This window comes from Orcinus orca, chromosome 17, assembly GCF_937001465.1.
Source record: "Orcinus orca chromosome 17, mOrcOrc1.1, whole genome shotgun sequence".
Taxonomy (NCBI): Eukaryota; Metazoa; Chordata; class Mammalia; order Artiodactyla; family Delphinidae; genus Orcinus; species Orcinus orca.
In genome coordinates this window covers 42,012,049-42,019,942 of record NC_064575.1, presented here as the reverse complement: position 1 = coordinate 42,019,942, position 7,894 = coordinate 42,012,049, and positions in this window count along the sequence as shown.

Sequence of the window (7,894 nt, the reverse complement as noted above, 5' to 3'; positions counted from 1 at the left end):
GCTTTCCTTTCTTCTACATGTAGAGCTGCTTTGTTTATTCTGACTGTTGAAAAGACTAGTGTTAAGTATGGAGAGTAAGACCCAAACCACCTGTGTTCAAATTCCAATTCTATCACTTATTATCTCTGAAACCTTGGGCAAATTAACTTTCATGTTCTTCAGTTTCTTCATAGTGGTGTTACAATAATTAAGTAATTTAATTTATAAACAAAGAATTTAGAACCATCTTTGGCACCCAGTAAGTGCTCAAAAAGGTTATTTATTGTCATTATTTATTATTATATATTCCTATGTATAGAAGTACCATAATTTATTTAATCAGTTTCCCCTTGATATATATTTTGGTTATTTCTAATCTTTAAATATTATATACAGTGTTCAGTGGAGATCTATATTTACGGGGCTGTTAAGGACACTGGAATTATAGGGACACACAGAGCTAAGGAATAAGAAACAAAATACTAATAATTTACATTTGTGTAGCACTCTATATCTCTAAATAATGCTTGCTTGCATTATCTCATTGGAAACTTTAGAACAGCACAGTGAGTTCATCTGCTTATCTCCATCTTCACTGCAATCACCACCCTTCTAAAGTACTATCAGTACATCCCTAGTATAAAACACTGAACGTGGAACACTGTAGGTAGAAAATAAAATGTACTGAATGACTAAAAATATGAGTGAAGATGGGATAATATCTATAACTAAGGGAGAGAAAGTGGTAAACTTTATTTACTAAGGTGTCATGGTTGGGAGTTATTGGAGCCAGATCTCAAGTCTGCACTTCCTAATACCATCTGGTGTTCTTCCAGCACTACTTCACCACCTGTCTAATGACTAGTGTGTAGAGCAACTAACAGTTGAAGATCAACACAAGAGACAGTAACCCTTCCCTCTCGCCCAGTTATCGTTGAAACCTATAGGATAATAATATTCTCTTTACACAATTTCCTTTTCCATGAATGAGTCTATACTTGTGTGTGTCTTACAAGGACAAATCTTTTATAATTCAGAAAACTGCTTCAAGCTCAAACAACTTGATTATGTTTTCTTCAGTGTCTTTGGAAGGGAAATTCTAATATGTGATGTTATATTGAGGGAAAAACATAATAAAAATAAACAAAGTTTCTTTCAAGTTTCACATAATTAAAATAGGAAACATGATTGTCAAGGTAATTTCTGATCAGTTGGATTTGCAGAGCTTGATACTCATTTTTTTTTTTTTTTTGGTACGCGGGCCTCTCACTGCTGTGGCCTCTCCTGTTGTGGAGCACAGGCTCCGGACGCGCAGGCTCAGCAGCCATGGCTCACAGGCCCAGCCGCTCCGCAGCATGTGGGATCTTCCCGGACCGGGACATGAACCCGTGTTCCCTGCATCGGCAGGCAGACTCTCAACCACCGCGCCGCCAGGGAAGCCCAATACTCATATTTTTTAAAAAGGCTTACAAAACTCAAGGAAAAACAAGTGTGTCTTCTGAAAGTTATTTAAGATATCAGAGGAGCTTGTGGAGTTTCCAAAACATAAACAACAACACAATTGGAATAACTATAATGGAACCACAGTATTGCTGATTATTTACTTCCTCATCTCCATGTTTAAATGGAGTTACTTACACCCACTCACTACCTGGCAGCTCTGCACTGATGTAAACAGAGGAGTGTTAGGTGAAGCGGGAATTCTCTGTGGTTTAGCCACTTTTACAAAACATCATACTCTTCCCTTAAAAGATTTTCCTGACGTGAACTTACTCTATACTCCAGAATTTCTCAAGGTACAATCTATGGACCACCTATGTAATACTTCAAAAGGCTGAGCCCTGGTTCCTACCTCAGACCTACTGAAATCAAAATATCAGAAAGTGGAACCTGGGAATTTGGGTTTTACTTAGTAGACTGAGTGGTTGCTATCCATACAAAAATGTGACAACTGCAACTCAGTGATTTAGCCAAATTACTCCCCAAGTGTTGTAAGTTATAAATGGATCCAATTTTCCAGGAAAAGATTTGAATGTCTATGTCAACTCAGCAATGTGATCCCTAAATCTCAGAAAATTATACGAAGTTGCTATTGCCTAGCAGAATTTTGTGTTTTTTATTAAAACAATTTGTGGTCTAATTTTAGTTTCCAAAAGACCAGACTATAAAATCCAGAATCAGTCTTATAAAGGAAATTAGTTGGTTGCATTGTTATTGTTCTCAACAGAGGGCAAAGAGTTTATTAAGTGGAATATATAATACTAGTAGCCCTACAGAGCCAAAGTAACAAGTAAGGTTAATATTCACAATAGATATAAGAATTATGTTGACAGATATTTTAAATATACATTAGGCAAATTCTGAATTTATTTACAAGGCAATAAAAAAGTGAACAAGATATAATGGATCATAAAAATAAATGCGGAGACCTTCAAGATGGCAGAGGAGTAAGATGTGGAGATCACCTTCCTCTCCACAAATACATCAGAAATACATCTACATGTGGAACAACTCCTAAAGACTGAATGCTGGCAGAAGACCTCATACTTCCCAAAAAGCAAGAAACTCCCAACACACCTGGGTAGGGCAAAAGAAAAAAGAAGAAACAGAGACAAAAGAATAGGGATGGGACCTGCCCCTCGGGGAAGGAGCTGTGAAGGAGGAAAAGTTTCCACACACTAGGAAGCCCCTTCACTGGTGGAGGCAGGGGGTGGCAGCAGGGAAGCTTCGGAGCCAAGGAGAAGAGCGCAGCAACAGGGGTGCAGAGGGCAAAGTGGAGAGATTCCCACACAGAAGATCAGTGCCGACCAGCATGCACCAGCCTGAGAGGCTTGTCTGCTTACCTGCCGGGAGGGTGGGGGATCGGAGCTGAGGCTCTGGCTTCGGAGCTCAGATCCTAGGGAGAGGCCTTCGGGATTGGCTGCATGAACACAGCCTGAAGGGGGCTACTGCACCACAGCTAGCTGGGATGGAGTCCGGGAAAAAGTCTGGAACTGCTTAAGAGGCAAGAGACCATTGTTTCAGGGTGTGTGAAGAGACATGATTCAGAGCACTGCCTAAACAAGCTCCAGAGATGGGCGCGATCTGCACCTATCAGCGTGGACACCAGAGACGGGCATGAAATGCTAAGACTGCTCCTGCAGCCACCAAGAAACCTGTGTGCAAGCACAGGTCACTATCCACACCTGCCCTCCTGGGAGCCTGTGCAGCCCACCACTGCCAAGGTCTGGAGCTCCAGGGACAACTTCCCAAGGAGAACACACAGCATGCCTCAGGAAGTTGCAATGTCATGTCGGCCTCTGCTACCACAGGCTCGCCCTGCATTCTATGCCCTCCCTCTCCCCAGCGGAGTGAGCCAGAGCCCACTAATCAGCTGCTACTTTAACCCCATCCTGTCTGAGTGAAGAACAGATGCCTCAGGCAACCTACATGCAGAGGTAGGGCCAAATCCAAAACTGAATTCCAGGAGCTGTGCGAACAAAGAAGAGAAAGGGAAATTTCTCCCAGTCAGCCTCAGGAGCAGCAGATTAAATCTCCACAATAAACTTAATGTAGCCTGCATCTCTGGAATACCTGAACAGACAACGAATCATCCCAAAATTGAGGTGAAGGCCTTTGTGTGATTTTCTCTGTATAGCTCTGCTTTTACCACTTATCCTAGGGTTCTGCCTATCAATGTTTTTTTGTTTGTTTGTGTTTCTATAGTTTTTAGCACTTGCTATCATCAGTGGATTTGTTTTTTGGTTCGATTGCTCTCTTCTTTATTCCTTTTTTTTAAATAACTTTCAAATATTTTTTTATTTTTAATAAGCTTTTGATTTTTTATTTTAATAACTTTATTATTTTTTTCCTTCTTTCTTTCTTTGTTCTCTGTTTTCTTCTGAGCCATGTGCCTGGTGCTATGGCCAGGTGTCAGGCCTGTACCTCTGAGGTGGGAGAGCCAAGTTCAGGACATTGGTCCACCAGAGACCTCCTGGCTCCACATAATATCAAACAGTGAAAGCTCTCCCAAAGATCTCCATCTCAGTGCTAAAAACCAGCTCCACTCAATGACCAACAAGATACAGTGCTGGACACCCTACATCACACAACTAGCAAACCAGGAACACAACCCCACCAATTAGCAGAAACGCTTCCTAAAATCGTAATAAGGTCACTGACACCACAAAACATACCACCAGACATGGTCCTGCCCACCAGAAAGACAAGACCCAGCTTCATCCACCAGAACACAGGTACCAGTCCCTTCCACCAGGAAGGCTACAAAATGCACTAAAACAACCTTAGCCACTGGGGGCAGACACCAAAATCAACAGGAACTAAGAACCTGCAGCCTGTGAAAGGAGACACCGAACACAGTAAGTTAAGCAAAATGAGAAGACAGAGAAACACACAATACATGAAGGAGCAAGGTAAAAACCAACCAGACCAAACAAATGAAGAGGAAATAGGCAATCGACCTGAAAAAGAGTTCAGAGTAATGATAGTAAAGATGATCCCAAATCTTGGAAATAGAATGGAGAAAATACAAGAAACGTTTAACAAGGACCTATAAGAACCAGAGAGCAAACAAACAATGATGAACAACACAATAAATGAAATTAAAAATTCTCTAGAAGGAATCAATAGCAGAAAAACTGAAGCAGAAGAAAGGATAAGTGACCGGGAAGATAAAATAGTTGAAATAACTACTGCAGAGCAGAATAAAGAAAAAAGAATGAAAAGAATTGAGGACAGTATCAGAGACCTCTGGGACAACATTAAAAGCACCAACATTTGAGGAATAGGGGTCCCAGAAGAAGAAGAGAAAAGGAACAGGACTGAGAAAATATTTGAAAAGATTATAGTTGAAAACTTCCCTAATATGGGAAAGGAAATAGTTAATCAAGTCCAGGAAGTACAGAGAGTCCCATAAAGGATAAATTCAAAGAGAAACAAGCCAAGACACATATTAATCAAACTACCAAACATTAAATACAAAGAAAATGTATTAAAAACAGCAAGGGAAAAACAACAAATAACATACAAGGGAATCCCAATAAGGAAAACAGCTGATCTTTCAGTAGAAACTCTGCAAGCCAGAAGGGAGTGGCAGGACATATTTAAAGTGATGAAACGGAAAAACCTACAACCAAGACTAATCTACCCAGCAAAGATCTCATTCAGATTTGATGGAGAAATCAAAACCTTTACAGACAAGCAAAACTAAGAGAATTCAGTACCACCAAACCAGCTTCACAACAAATGTTAAAGGAAGGAAAAAAAGAGGAAGGAAAAGACCAACAATAACAAGTCCAAAACCATTTAGAAAATGGTAATAGGAACATAAATACTGATAGCTACCTTAAATGTAAATGGATTAAATGCTCCAACCAAAAGACACAGAATGGCTGAATGGATAAAAAAACAAGACCCGTATATATGCTGTCTACAACAAACCCACATCAGACCTAAGGACACATACACACTGAAAGTGAGGGGATGGAAAATGATATTCCATGCATATGGAAATCAAAAGAAAGCTGGAGTAACAATTCTCCTATCAGATAAAATCGACTTTAACTAAAGACTATTACAAGAGACAAAGAACGACACTACATAATGATCAAGGGATAAATCCAAGAAGAACATATAACAATTATAAATATTTATGCACCCAACATAGGAGTACCTCAATACAAAAGGCAAATGCTAACAGCCATAAAAGGGGAAATTGACAGTAACACAGTCATAGTAGGGGACTTTAACACCCCACTTTCACCAATGGACAGATCATCCAAAATGAAAATAAGGAAACACAAACTTTAAGTGATACATTAAACAAGATGGACTTAATTGCTATTTATAGGACATTCCATCCAAAAACAACAGAATACAGTTTCTTCTCAAGTGCTCATAGAATATTTTCCAGGATAGATCATACCTTGGGTAGCAAATCAAGCCTTGGTAAATTTAAAATTGGAATTGTATCAAGTATCTTTTCTGACCACAATGCTATAAGACTAGATATCAATTAAAGGAATAAAATCTGTAAAAAAAAAAAAAAGAAAAAGAAAAACATGAAGGCTAAACAATACATTACTAAATAACCAAGAGGTTACTGAAAAATCAAAGAGGAAACCAAAAAATACCTAGAAGAAAAATGACAATCAAAACACGGTGACTGAAAACCTATGGGATACAGCAAAAGCAGTTCTAAGAGGGAAGTTTATAACAATAAAATCCTACCTCAAGAAACATCTCTAATAAACAACCTAGCCTTACACCTAAAGCAATTAGAGAAAGAAGAACAAAAAACACCCAAAGTTAGAAGAAGGAAAGAAATCATAAACATCAGATGAGAAATAAATGAAAAAGAAATAAAACAAACAATAGCAAAGATCAATAAAACTAAAAGCTGTTTCTTTGGTAAGATAAACAAAATTGATAAACCATTAGCCAGACTCATCAAGAAAAAAAGGGAGAAGACTCAAATCAATAGAATTAGAAATGAAAAAGGAGAAGTAACAGCTGAGACTGAAGAATTACAAAGGATCATGAGAAATTACTACAAGCAACTATATGCCAATAAAATGGACAACCTGGAAGAAATGGACAAATTCTTAGAAAAGCACAACCTTCTGATACTGAAACAGGAAGAAATAGAAAATATAAACCGACAAATCACAAGCACTGAAATTGAGACTGTGATTAAAAATCTTCCAACAAACAAAAGCCAAGGACCAGATGGCTTCACAGGTGACTTCCATCAAACATTTAGAGAAGAGCTAACACCTATCCTTCTCAAACTCTTCCAAAATGTGGCAGAGGGAGGAACACTTGCAAACTCATTCTACAAAGCCAACATCACACTGATACCAAAACCAGACAAAGATTTCACAAAGAAAGCAAGCTACAGGTGAATATCACTGATGGACATAGATGCAAAAATCCTGAACAAAATACAAGCAAACAAAATCCAACAGCACATTAAAAGGATCATACACTATGATCAAGTGGGGTTTATCCCAGGAATGCAAGAATTCTTCAATATACACAAATCAATCAATGTAATACACCATATTAACAAATTGAAGGAGAAAAACCATATGATCAACTCAATAGATGCAGAAAAACCTGTTGACAAAATTCAATAGCCATTTATCATAAAAACCCTGCAGAAAGTAAACATAGAGAGAACTTACCTCAACATAATAAAGGCCATATGTGACAAACACACAGTTAACATCTTTCTCAGTGGTGAAAAACTGAAACCATTTCCTCTAAGATCAGGAAGAAGACTAGGTTGTCCACTCTCACCACTATTATTCAACATAGTTTTGGAAGTTTTAGCCACAGCAATCAGAGTAGAAAAAGAAATAAGAGGAATCCAAATCGGAAAAAAAGAAGTAAAGCTGTCACTGTTTGCAGATGACATGATACTCTACATAGAGAATCCTAAAGATGCCAGCAGAAAACGACTGGAACTAATCAACAAATTTGGTAAAGTAGCAGGAACCAAAATTAATGCACAGAAATCTCTTGCATTCCTATACACTAATGATGAAATATCTGTAACAGAAATTAAGGAAACACTCCCATTTACCATTGCAACAAGTGGAATAAAATACCTAGGAATAAACCTACCTAAGGAGAAAATAGACCTGTATGCTGAAAACTATAAGACACTGATGAAAGAAATTAGTGCTGATACCAACAGATGGAGAGATATGCCATGTTCTTGGATTGGAAGAATCAACATTGTGAAAATGCCTATACTACCCAAAGCAATCTACAGATTCTATGCAATCCCTGTCAAACTACCAATGGCATTTTTCACCAAATTAGAACAAGAAATTTCACAGTTTGTATGAAAACACAAAAGACCCTGAATAGCCAAAGCAATATTGAGAAAGAAAAACAAAGCTGGTGGAAT